This window comes from Lactuca saligna, chromosome 3, assembly GCF_052625555.1.
Source record: "Lactuca saligna cultivar CGN05327 chromosome 3, ASM5262555v1, whole genome shotgun sequence".
NCBI classification, from domain to species: domain Eukaryota; kingdom Viridiplantae; phylum Streptophyta; class Magnoliopsida; order Asterales; family Asteraceae; genus Lactuca; species Lactuca saligna.
In genome coordinates this window covers 4141696-4154559 of record NC_136419.1, presented here as the reverse complement: position 1 = coordinate 4154559, position 12864 = coordinate 4141696, and the positions used below count along the sequence as shown (strand labels likewise).

General features: G+C 35.2%; 1 long non-coding RNA gene across 1 annotated transcript; it reads left to right on the top strand.

Annotated features, from left to right (window-relative positions):
• Positions 1–392: 392 nt before the first annotated feature.
• LOC145033369 (uncharacterized) lies at positions 393–2986 on the top strand. The gene is made up of 6 exons (XR_013677509.1): positions 393–493; positions 896–953; positions 1153–1248; positions 1723–1747; positions 1926–2045; positions 2834–2986. It is a non-coding gene; the product is annotated as an uncharacterized LOC145033369 (long non-coding RNA).
• Positions 2987–12864: the final 9878 nt, after the last annotated feature.

The window sequence follows — 12864 nt, the reverse complement described above, 5'->3', positions numbered from 1 at the left end:
AGGCGTAATAACGGTTCGACTTAGTCTTATACGTATCGTAATAATTAAACATTTAATTTTACATATAGTATAAGGTTGTATTTTTAAAATTTTTCGAAAAATACTAGGTTATATTTTAAATTTTGAAAATTAATAAATTAATTTTTTTTAATTTAAAATTTAAGCCAATCATAAATTCAAGATAAAGCTATCAAATTACTTTTTGAAAAATATTCAATTTTATACAACTAAAACATTATTAAAGATAATTATCCTAATCAATTCATGAGATAATCAATAAAACCGAATTTTATGGATCTACCCACCACATTGTGGTAAATAATTACCACGTCGTGATGAAAGTCGCCACGTTGTGGTGGCAGAATAGAATGACGATTTTGTTTTTTCCTCCTTGTTCAAGTTATTGTATCAATTCAATAAAAAACTAAACCTTCGCTCCAGGTCGATGCATGACACAAATTAGGGTCGAATTACCATAATCACATAGTAGAAGGTAAGCATTATGTTTTCAATTTTGAGGTATTTTTATTCCGTTTTAGGGCATTTTTATTCTCTTGGAGTTGGGGTCCTTTCGTAAGGTTTATGTTGGTTTACCAGATGTTGTGGGTAGATTTGGGAATCACACCATTGTCTCCTTCTTCACCTCTACGTAACAGACCCACTCATCCCATTTATCTTTTTTTCAGTTTTTATCTGTTCTTTTGAAGATTTTACATGGATTCTGTACTAGAAACTTCAATCCAAACAATTCCCACCTTAGATTTCTACCCTAATTTCCCCTCTAAAGTTATAGTTTTTCTTATTTTTTATAACATGCTTTTAATTTCAGTACCTTTGGATCCGACTTCATAGTAATTAAAATATGAGTTTCTTTCTTGAATTGATTTATGCTCAGGTCATTTTCCTTGACTTTTTCTCCAACTTAATTTGACGGAATCTGTGCAATAACGCAAGTAAGTAGTTTTTTTCTTTGTTTTTTTATCATTTCATTTAGTTTTTTGCCCTTAGGAAATCAATTGCCCCTTATTTGGAGGTCAAATTTTTTCCTAAGGTTGACAAATTTCCTCTTTTTTCCTATCAAGGCATGAAATATTTTATTGACTTGCAACAAGGTGTCATTTAATTTCCTCTTTTTTTGTTTAAATTTTGTAGCAGCATAATACAGTATGCAAATAAGCATGATGATGTATGGTGGAGATGGCACAAATGGACATGGTTCATCAACAACTGTTATGGGTAATGTTATGGGTAAGCCTGTTAAAAAACTAAAAACTGTTTAATAAACTTTTTTTGTTTTTGTTTTTATTGTCGTTCTATAACTTTCACATCATAGATTATTTGGATTATTTGTATTATTTATTTGTGAACCTAAACCAAGATTTATGTCATCTTTTTTATATTTTTATTTAAATGTTTTGGATATTTCAATGAAAGAACAATTTATGATTAAAATTTTAATGTTCACCTATTAGTTTTATGTAGATCAGCGAAATATGTATGGTTGTTGGCTTATTAATTAGTTAGATATGGAACATCGATGCAATAAATTTATGTAATTGGTGTCTCTTTGGATTATTAAATTTTTTATGTTGTTGGTTTACCCCTTTTTGAAATTATTTAGTTTACAATTGTTGTACCTGAATTTGATTTCCAAAATAGAACCCAATAAAAAAATTGCAAATATTTTTGAAAGGTATTAACTCTAATTTAAATATTGTGCAGTGGTAACCGGTACAAATATTTGCAGGTATGTATACATATTTTTCTATTAAGAATCATGATTTTCTCTTCAACTAAAATAATATATATTTTTCTACATCATATATTGATTTTACTATTGGTATGATCCATTGTTGTAATCTAAATTATTTTCTTTTACTAAATGTACTCATTTTTCTCATTTTTATGGTTCCAATATTTGTTAGGTTGTACATTAACAAAAGAGGGGCTTGCTCAAGAAGATATGTTGAAAAAGATTTCAAAGAAATGCGAAAACAGCTCAAGCAACTATAACAAATATTTCGTATTGATTTATCCCTTTGAAGGTCAACATTTTGCTCTTTATTGGTGTTCTTTTTGTCAAAATAAAAATTCTTGCATAAACTCCTATTATATAGTCAACATTGAGTTGAAGGAAGGAAGTTTGGCAGAATTAATTAAATTTGGGATTTTTTTAGGTTAAAGTGGAAGAAAAGAGGTCACATGAACGTAGCGACATACTATTTAATTTTCATATTTATCGAGATTTATTTTATTATATATCTGTTTAACTTTTTTAGAAAGTACAGTGTATTTTTTGTTGGTAAGTTGCTCACCATAACAATAAATTGTAGAATTATGTATTTTTTGTTTAAATTTTAAAATGAAAACATTTGCCTCATCATGAAATGAGCTAAAAATAAGGATATGTTTATGTAACAAGACCTGGGGAGGGGGTGCTAACTTCGACACTTTATTAACTGAGCCACACCCTTAACACTTAACAATTGGTATTTTTTTTCTTTCTCCGTGCACATGTGTTGATCATTTTCTTTATTTCTTCATAGAAAGGAAAAACATGACATAACGTGATTACACCCTAATGTTACAAATGAAAACAATCTACAAATTACATTTGGACAAACCCATGATATACACACTTTTAATTGTAGTGAAGTACGCGTTGAAGATTATGAATGCACGTTGCTATTTTATGGGTGATAAAATTTGCGTTCTTTGGTTGTTTATAAAAAGTATGTCGTTATTTCTTCTTTCTAATAAAGAGATTTACTATTCCTCTGAACATTCAATGGGTTTTAAAGTATTTTTAGTTTATGTTATTTTCTTTTTGCAGATATTTGCTAAAGGGGTGGAGAAAGTAATATGTTGTCGTAAACTTCTCAACAAAAGTACATTGCTATTTCATGTATTTAAATATTTTGCTTGTTTTGTTTGTTTGTAATATTATATTAGTAAGTGGGTTTTACTAACCTGAAGAAGACAACAGAGGCCATGATCTCAACAAAAGTACATTGTTATTTCATACATTTAAATATTTTGCTTGTTTTGTTTGTTTGTAATATTAGATTAGTAAGTGGATTTTAATAACCTGAAGAAGAAAACAGAGGCCATGATCGACAATCTGAAAAAAGAAATGGAAAAACTTCTTGATGACGATCTGCCATGCATGTAGCTGACTCGAAGGTGAAGACGACTGTTTTTTTTTTTTTTTTTTTTTGTCTATCACATAATCATCTATGCGTTCTTTTGGTGTTATATATATATATATATATATATATATATATATATATATATATATATATATATATATATATATATATATATATATATATATATATATATAGGGAAAGGATCAAATGAGAACACCTAAAAGGTTGAGAACGCGAGAACAAGTATATGCATTTGTGATTCCATGTATTCATTTGTAGAGAAATGATAAATTTTTACGCACAATCAACATGAATATGCTTTTTCTCTTCGGTTGAAATTAAAGGCGTAAAAATTTATCATTCCCCTACAAATGAATACATGGAATCATAAATAAATATACTTTGTTCTCGCGCTCTCAACCTTTTTGGTATTCTCATTTGATCCTACTCCTATATATATATATATATATATATATATATATATATATATATATATATATATATATATATATATATATATATATATATATATATATAACCATTTCGATTGGCATTCATTCCCCTACAACCACACTGAGAAGAAAATATAACACATGCCAAAGCGTACCACCAACGACCAAAACAAATGATCAATAATTCCTTATTATCTATATTGTTAACAAATCCATACCTCGCAAAGCGGGATTCCTCATCTAGTTTCCGATTAAATATTAATTAAATATTATTATTTCTAATTAATATATTATTCTCATAATATATTAACAAATTATTTATTTATTTCAATTTATTAATCAAATAATAAATCAACCTCTTTCTCCAAAATCATTTTTTCTAGTTGCTAGTTTTAAGGGTAACACAAAAGGATTGTGCTACTATCAATTTAAGTATATACCAATTGTAGTTATGGGCTTAGACACCTAATCCAACATCTTCATCATCAGCTTCCGAACCGGAAGACCAGTAACCTTCATCACACTTAATTGATTTTCTAGCCACTAGACACCAGTTTCTACCCGAATTTCCTTCATCATCATCACCAGATAACCAATAACCATCAACATTTTGCGAAACAATGGTGACATATGCCTTTTCACTCTCTGCTAGGTTAACGCCTGTGTTTCTGTGCTTGTTATTAATGTTGATATAGTAGTCTATGTTAACCTTTGTAACCCGTTTTGAAATAATAGAAGTGTATTATTTGAGTATTATGTGTTGTATGTCTTAATTTAATTAAGAATAAAAATAAGCGTCAAAATTAAATGTTAGATAAAGTCGATATCCATGGATAATGTTGTAGTAGTTGAAATGAGGTTTCCGAATATATAAAGAATGCCGAAATCCGAGTTATAACGAAGAAGTTATGACATGTCGAAGTTTCGCGATGGAACGACAACGCTAAATGACGTAAAAAAAGTGAAATTTACGTTAGAGCGGTATTTAGCCCTAGTGATTTAAATGAATGTCGTAGAGTTCGTTAAACCGAGAGCGTACATAAAAAGAACGCCTAAATCTGACTTCGTATGAGGAAGTTATGATTTTCTAAAGTTTTGACTTAGCAGTATGCAGCCCGAATACTCGGTTCGAGATCGAGTGATTGTTGGTTGAAACAATCTAAATGAGAATCAAAGATCTCATTGATAGTAGCACATTGGTGAAAAGACAGACGAAAACGGACGTCGGATGTAGAAGTTATGAATTTATAACGGAGTTTTCTTGTCCCGACCTACTAAAAATAAATAGTAAAAATAAATTCAAAATTAGCCAATGGAGTCTAAACGAAAGTTGTAGAGCCTAGTCTCACCTACGCGTGGATATAAAGAAGGTCGAAAACGGAGTTCGTATAAAGAAGATATGAATTTTCGAAGTTTATTAAATAATTAAAATTAAAATTTAATTATTAAATTCCGATATTATCCGAAGGAAGAGGGGGAGTCATCGATCCGATCTGAACTACGCCTAGCGTAGTTGAGTACGCCCAACGTAGTTGAGTACGCCCAGCGTACCCCGATGCATGCACCGCCTCAGACTCGAGTGCTCCGATGACACATGCAATGACGAACCAAGGCGTACGCCCCGCGTAAAGCAGTATGCCCAGCGTACTGCGAGGCCTCAGCCTCCTATAAAAGGGTTGCGAGGGCAGCCAACTCTATTTGCCAAATTCTCTTATCTTTCTCTCGTTTTGCGTGCCAGAAGTATCCTGAAGCCCTGGTATTATTCCCGAGACCCGAAGCAAGTTCCGAAGCCCCGAAGATCCCGTGAAGTGCCATTCCCGAGCCGAAGCTCTACTCACGAGAAGCCCGGTTTTTGTGAAGATCTTCCAGATCTACTGAAGAATACTACTTCTGCAAGTCGTAGTGTTGTCCGATCATCTTCTTATCATGTGAGTGTGTAGTTACTTTCTTCTAACGCATAATTATGAAGTATTTTATACGAAATATGTGTTATATGTATAATTTTGTTGTTATGTGTGTGAATGTATATTCATTTTCTTCTATCTGATATATATGATTTATTATCTATGAAATACGTGTTATGTGGGTGTGCCTCATCTGTTATGAGAAATATGTATTGAATGAGAATGTTATACTGGTTTTAAACTATGTATAAAAATATTTTTTTTATTTACTAACATGTTGGGTAGAACATGGGTAGATAGTTGGTGTGTGATAAACAGATGAGAGGCCTCGATGTTGTTGTTGTTGATCTAGTTATTCAGCGGAGTATGGATAACGACCACAGACTCTTTCTAGACAGTCTTGTGGAACACTAGCAGGTTCATAACTTGTAGGTGTTGTGAACGATGTGTTCACCGGTGTACTCTATCCCCCTCATGGTTACCTTTAGGATATCTATTGTTGAGGAAACCCCTTAGCAGTAATGTCCGTCCCGATGAAAATCCTAGATTAGGTCCCTCGAGATAGATGTTGTTTTAGGGACGTAAAGTGAGGATAACGGGAATGGGTAATCGGGTTATTGTTGGTTGGTGAAATTAAATATAATTTATTTATTGTGGGTTGAAAACCCTATATACTCACTAAGCTCCCAAACTTGACCCACTCAGTTTTATTTGTATTATAGGAAATGGCTCAAGGCCATAAGATGGAGGAATCATCGAGTTGTTTTGTTTACAAGTCTGTATATGTATATATTTATTGAATGACTTGTAATGTTTTCGTTTATGCTTTATGTTCTGTATCGGAACATGACATCCCGAGTTTTGATTATATAATGAAAATGCATCTCTTGATGAAATGCTTTGATAAATATTATCTTATCATATTTTGTTTTGGGAACAAATTCCGCAACTCTTTTAAATCAAAAGGATTTACTCTGAAATTATTTTAAAAAACATAAGTGAAATCGGTCCTTTCTGACCGTGATTTTGGGGATGTCACAGTTGGTATCAGAGCATTAGTTTAAGCGAACTAGGAATTTGTAAGATTTCTAGACTTAAACTTAGAATGCTAAGTGGAGATTGTGAGATGTGTGTCTGTTAAATTTTAGACACGAATACTAGTTTATTTTAGGAAAGTTGCCTAAAATGTTTTTATGTGCTAAATGTTATATGTTGCCATATATTATATTATTTGTTCGGATCTATGGTCTGTTGTCGACTGGATCTGGAAACCTTATGTGTGTAGGATTCTAAGCGTATGTCTACGGTATTAGAACTAACATGTAAACGTTTCAGAGTAATAAGGATGATTTGAATATCTATCGTGAATGAGGATCTAATTTCACCTTATTCGATGTGTAGATCAAAAATGGTAAGAACCAGAAGTGGCGTTGGAAACGCGGATGAAAACAGGAATCAACCGCCAGTGATTAAGCAAGCACCTGTTGTAGTAGCAGCACCAGAAGCAATAACGATGGTTGGGGTGCAAGCCATGATTTGGGCTATGTTAGCCGAACAAAGGGAAGAGATGCGACAGATGTTGCATGATAATAGGGACGAACCTATCATACCTATTGAGGAACCTGAATTATTTCCAGAGCAATCGGAGGAAGGGACAATAGTCGCATTATGAGTCAAGTTGGGACTCAAGGAGAACGAAGGAACGAACCGGAAATGAGAAACAACAAGGATGGGCGAATGTACAAGAATTTCTTGGGCGCCAATCCGCCAAGTCTTTCTGGAAGCCCAAAGCCTGTTGAGATAATGGATTGGATCTCTGAAATAGAGATGGTATTTGAAAGTTGCGACTGTAGCAACAAAAAGAAGACTGTTTTCGCAGTTAGACAACTGAAGACTGGAGTCTTGAGTTGGTGGAAGTTGTTGGCAGATACTATGCCACGAGGAGAAGCCCTGAAAATGTCATGGGATGAGTTCTTGGAACAGCTAAGGGTGAAATATTGTTCAAAGATAGATCTGATTGATCTAACAATGAGTTCCAAAACTTGAAGAAGGGGAGGATGAGCATAGATGACAATGCTACTGCATTCATTGAGAAAATGAAGTTATTTCCGTACCTAGTGCCAACGGAACTCTCCAAGATTGAGAGGTTTGCTAATGGACTGCCTGCCGACTTTGGTTCGACAGTCAAGATGGCAACTACTCTGAAAACAGATGTTCGAGCAGCTAAGAATGTGGAGGCCAAGCAGAAGGAAAAGGGTCTGGAGAGGATAGAGGTTGCTGAAAATAGAAAGTTCTATGGAACTTCAGGTTCCAACAAGAAAACAAGTTCTCAAAGTCTGGTTCGAGGGGAAGTGGAGGTGAAGCCAAGTGGTGCGACAAATGTAAGAAGAAGCATCATGGAAAATGTGAGGTAGTGGCTACATGCTACAAATGTGGAAAGCAAGGGCACTATGCCAATGAATGCACCCTCTCTAAGAAAGTTTTCTATGGTTATGGTGAGGAGGGACACATGTCGAGGGACTACCCAAAGAAGAAGGAGGCAACTAGACCCAACATTCCGCCAAAGCCAAAGGCGAGAGCATTCCAGATGACAGTGGAAGCTGCTAAAGATGAAGCTGATGTTGCTTTAGGTACCTTTCTCGTAAACACATTTCCTGCCCAAATTTTATTTGATTCTGGAGCCAACTACTCCTTTATTTCACATGAATTTGATCTGCAACGAGGAATATATGAAGCAATCCACGAATCTTGATTCTTCAATAGTCTTCAAACACGGGATCTAGGATATATAAATCAAGCACTGAAGTAATGTCTTTAAACTTCATTTTCGAATGTAATCCCAAAAAATCTTCATGAAAACCAAACCCGCCATAAAAACCCATTTCAGAACAAAGAAACCGAATTACTTCTTCTCTTTGAAGAGCTCCCCCTCCAAGTCACAATGATCTTCAAATAAGCTAATGATATAAGTCATCACAAAATATCATATAACAACCCAAACTTCAAGAGTCGTAATGCCACTTGATTGAGAAAATACTAGAAGTCGGAGATATAACAAGTCCTTAGCAGAGCTCGATAAAGAACTTCCACGGTAAAGGATACTTCTCTGTAAAAGCTTTAGCAGAGCTCGATGAAGATCTTCCACTGTAAAAGCTACCTTCATAATTCTACAACAAGCTTTATTAAAAATCTTCAACTTTGAAAAGTCACAAATCCAATTTCGAATGGCCATACCAAATTCTCCCCCGATTTATAATAAAAAACATGACTATAAAGCCTTCAAATGGTCATGAGAATGATCTTGAATGGATAAAAATTTACTAAGCTCCCCCGTGACAAAATGATATAAACGATGAAGTATAAAATCCGAAAAAGTCGTGAAAATTTGTCGTCATCACGAAAAACGACTTTCCGAACCGCCAAGACTTGATGGAATCCTTAATTTTCTGTTCACGAAAAAATGTATGCATTAAAGAATTCAAAACTGTTCACCGGCCCTCAAATTTGTAAATTTTTCTAAATATTGGGCAGAAACTGTTACTTGCTGAAAGACTGGGGCTGGAATAGTAATTTTGCATCAATTTCCCCCTTTAATTGTAACAGTTTCTAAAAATGGATCAAAACTTCCAAACTATGAATCCAAGACATCAACATCCTCCAAATTTACACTTTCGTTCCAAGCACAAAATGCGAATCTTGTCAACCGGAAGCGAATCTCAGGTTCGCTTCAAATGTTCGCGTCTATGACCTTCACTTCTATGAGTTTGCTTGTGATTGTAAGGATCGTTTGATTACACACCCAAAAAGTGAACCCAACTGAACGTTCGGTTCCATTCGGTTCTAAGCATGATCACGCGAACCTAAGTTCGTTCCAGGTTGGTTCCAAGGCCATCGATTATACCCCAAACCCAAGCATAGCTTTGCTTGTGAATCACAGTCAACGAATGTTCGTGGGTGAAGAACGAGCCTAGTTTCGTTCGTTCGCAATTTGTCATTCGCAGATCATCAATTTTGACTTTTCGATTTTAGCCAATGTTCATCCAGATGAGATCGATTCGTTCTTCATTCGTTCACAGGTAAGAACTTTTCACAGCAGCTTTGGCCTTCAAGTTTGACCACACTTTCGATTTAAGCCCCAACATACCAAACACATGCTCGTTTCTGAGACCTTAATATATTCTGATTGTTCTAAGCACTGATTGCAAGACCCACTTGGCGATGAGAAAAAAACTTCAAAGAAATTCTAAACACAGTGAAATTCCGATCTTAACATCCGATCTTAATAGAAATTCCGACTAGTAACATTCATCAACACGATTCCAATTTGATTATGTAGTCCCAATAATCTGAACTATTTTTATTATAGTGTTCTTCATCCCAATGATATATTGATCGATGTCCTCCAATCTCAACTCCAAAATCACTCTCCCATGGCACTTACTTCCGAAATCTCATACACAATCCGATTGCGTGACCATCTGAACAATACTTGACAATCCGATCCCAAGATCAAATACTACATCATCTACAAAATTTTAGTGTGTTTATCATCGTCCTTCATCTGTTCATCATAAGGCATCAAAATTTGCATTCAACAAACACCCTCCAATTGTTTCTCCAAAGATCGATTTCATTCATAGATAGAACAATATCATCAGACATTTTCCAAGTTCAACACAAAGCAAATTAATCGAAAAATCAAATCGATTATATGAATAGGAATGAGAAAATCAATTCAAAAAATGATATTGGATAAAACTGAAAATAATCGATTAATGAGAATTGATGAACACACGATAACAAACAATAACCTCAGATAATTAATAAATAATCATCAATTGTTGATTTTGACAAACCCAGAATGATCGAACGGGATGAATGAAATATAGAACAGGGGACGCAAACGGTGTTTTAAAGAAAATAGGGCTTAGAGTGGATCAAGAACAGTAAAGAACCAAATCTTCGGGCCAAAACAAAAGAAATAAGATAGAGTGATTTTGGACTTAACACACGAACATATTCAATCAGAAAATACGAACCAAATACAAATCAGATTTAAATAATACCTAGATGAACAGTGGAAGAACACCATAAATCTCCATGAACAGATCCTTGAACAAAATTTTGATTCCAAAACGCCACAACACCAATAATCTTTAATAACTTGTGCAGAAAATCATCAAATCAAGGACCGATACTTCGAAAATCAATAGATCTTCAAAGACCCGCTCTGATACCACTTGTTGTAATCTTTCTGTGTCTTGACGATGGTGTTTGTTTTTGAGTGCACGAACGGTCCAAGAACAATAGCTTCCCAGATGAGATAGCCATTATCTTCGGATCCAACCACGTAATCTTCAAAGTGATGAGCCCATACTTCGTAGTCTTGAGTGTAGAGTATGGGAACTCTAGTTGTAGAACTGATGCTGTTTGAGATGTTAATAGGGTTTGAATGCGTATCTTCATGAGACATGGTGAGCTGCTAGAATCTTACCTGTAAACTTAAGATTAGGGTTTTATCAAAAGCTGAGTAGTCGTCGTTAAGAAGACGACGGCTTCGATAAAAGCGGAAACCCTAACTATTTGTGAATACAAAAGAGAAGTGTATCGACGAACACAATCTCCTGCTCTGATACCAATTGTTAGAACAAAGTTCTATCAGGATCGTATGATTCTAAGCAGAATATAAATAAGAACGTAAATAAGAACACAAGTATTGCAATGAATATGTCGAATGATTAATGCAAAATAACCCAGAAGAGCTCGATTAAGAACTTCAATCTGTAGAGGTAAATATTAGGGTTACAAGAATCAACGTGAACAACTATTCTATTATATACACATACATGCATGCATATATTTATAACAAAACCCTAACAGCTTATCTTGATAAAGGAAACTATTCTAGATAACTACGGATGGATAAGCCCAATCCGATTACAAAACAAATAGCCCAAGACGCAACACTAAAATATTCAACACTTTGCCTGTTGATAGACTAGATAATGCCTTATTAGCCGAAGTTGCTAGTAGCAAGTTTGTACCTATTAGCCATCGTATGAAAAACATCTTAATTGACTTGAATGAGAATAAGTTCCACGAGGAATTATTGCCTATTGAACTAAACGGTTTCGACATCGTGCTTGGAATGGATTGGCTTAGCGCCAATGATGCCGAGATATTGTGCAAGAAGAAGATAGTCAAAGTAAACCCACATGGGAAGGAGTCGTTTATGGTGTATGGAGATAAACACAGAGTAAATTCTAGAATCATTTCATTAATGAAAGCCAGAAAGTGTTTGGCCAAAGGATGTATGTAACACCGTAAATTTCAGAACAATTATTTTTTTCAATTTACTTATAGAACTTAATTCCATTAAAATTCATCAAACAACCATATTAATTATCCAAAATAGGTCAATACAAAATCCCAAGATCACAATGTAAAACTCCGAGTGTGTGTGTGTGTACGGATCAAGCCGGCGCCTTCCCGCGGTCGTCACTAGTACCTGAAACAATAACATCAAACACTGTAAGCACAAGGCTTAGTGAGTTCCCTAAAATACCACATATAACACATATTAGCCACTCGAGGCTATAACTCTGTGGGTCCGTGCACCCAAACTCTATGAACCCTCAGGTTCTAGCTCTGATAAACATGCACTACATAAATCACATAGAAATAATGCAGTACAACACATAACATACATAGCATACAATACTCTATCACATAACTCAGGTTACCTACTCAAGGTAATATAGTATAGTGAGAAGACTCACCTCGCGTATCTCGGTATCTCACGAATCCTGGAAATCCCTCGTGCTCGATCCTCTGAGCTCTAATCCTCCTATAACATTATATGCTTCTAATTAACACTTTGTATCTCTAAGGTTGACTATTTATAAGGAGTCAGCACAGGTCAACTCTGGTCAACGGTCAACTCTGACCAGACTCGGCGAGTACCATGGCGACTCGGCGAGTCTAGACGTTTTCACCACCCTCTGAAATCCTCTTACTACACGTCGAGTATCCCCCCCCTTTACTCGACGAGTTTCACCTGAATGAATCGTGGGGCCACCCCGACTCAACTCGCCAAGTCTCAAGGACAACTCGGCGAGTCCAGGTTTGACTCAGTCCACTCGTCATCCCTCTCCGACTCACCCTGACTCATTGAGTCTACCCATGACTCGATTGGACCACTCGCTGAGCAGTCCCAAGGCAATCTTCAAGCTACTCGCCGAGTCGGATGAACAGACTCGGCGAGTCCATGCCATGCAACCACTCCAACTCGCTTCTAAGGTCAGATCTGCTTCCAAAAACTATAGATCTGGCCTCCCTCGACTGATTCATCACGTAAAG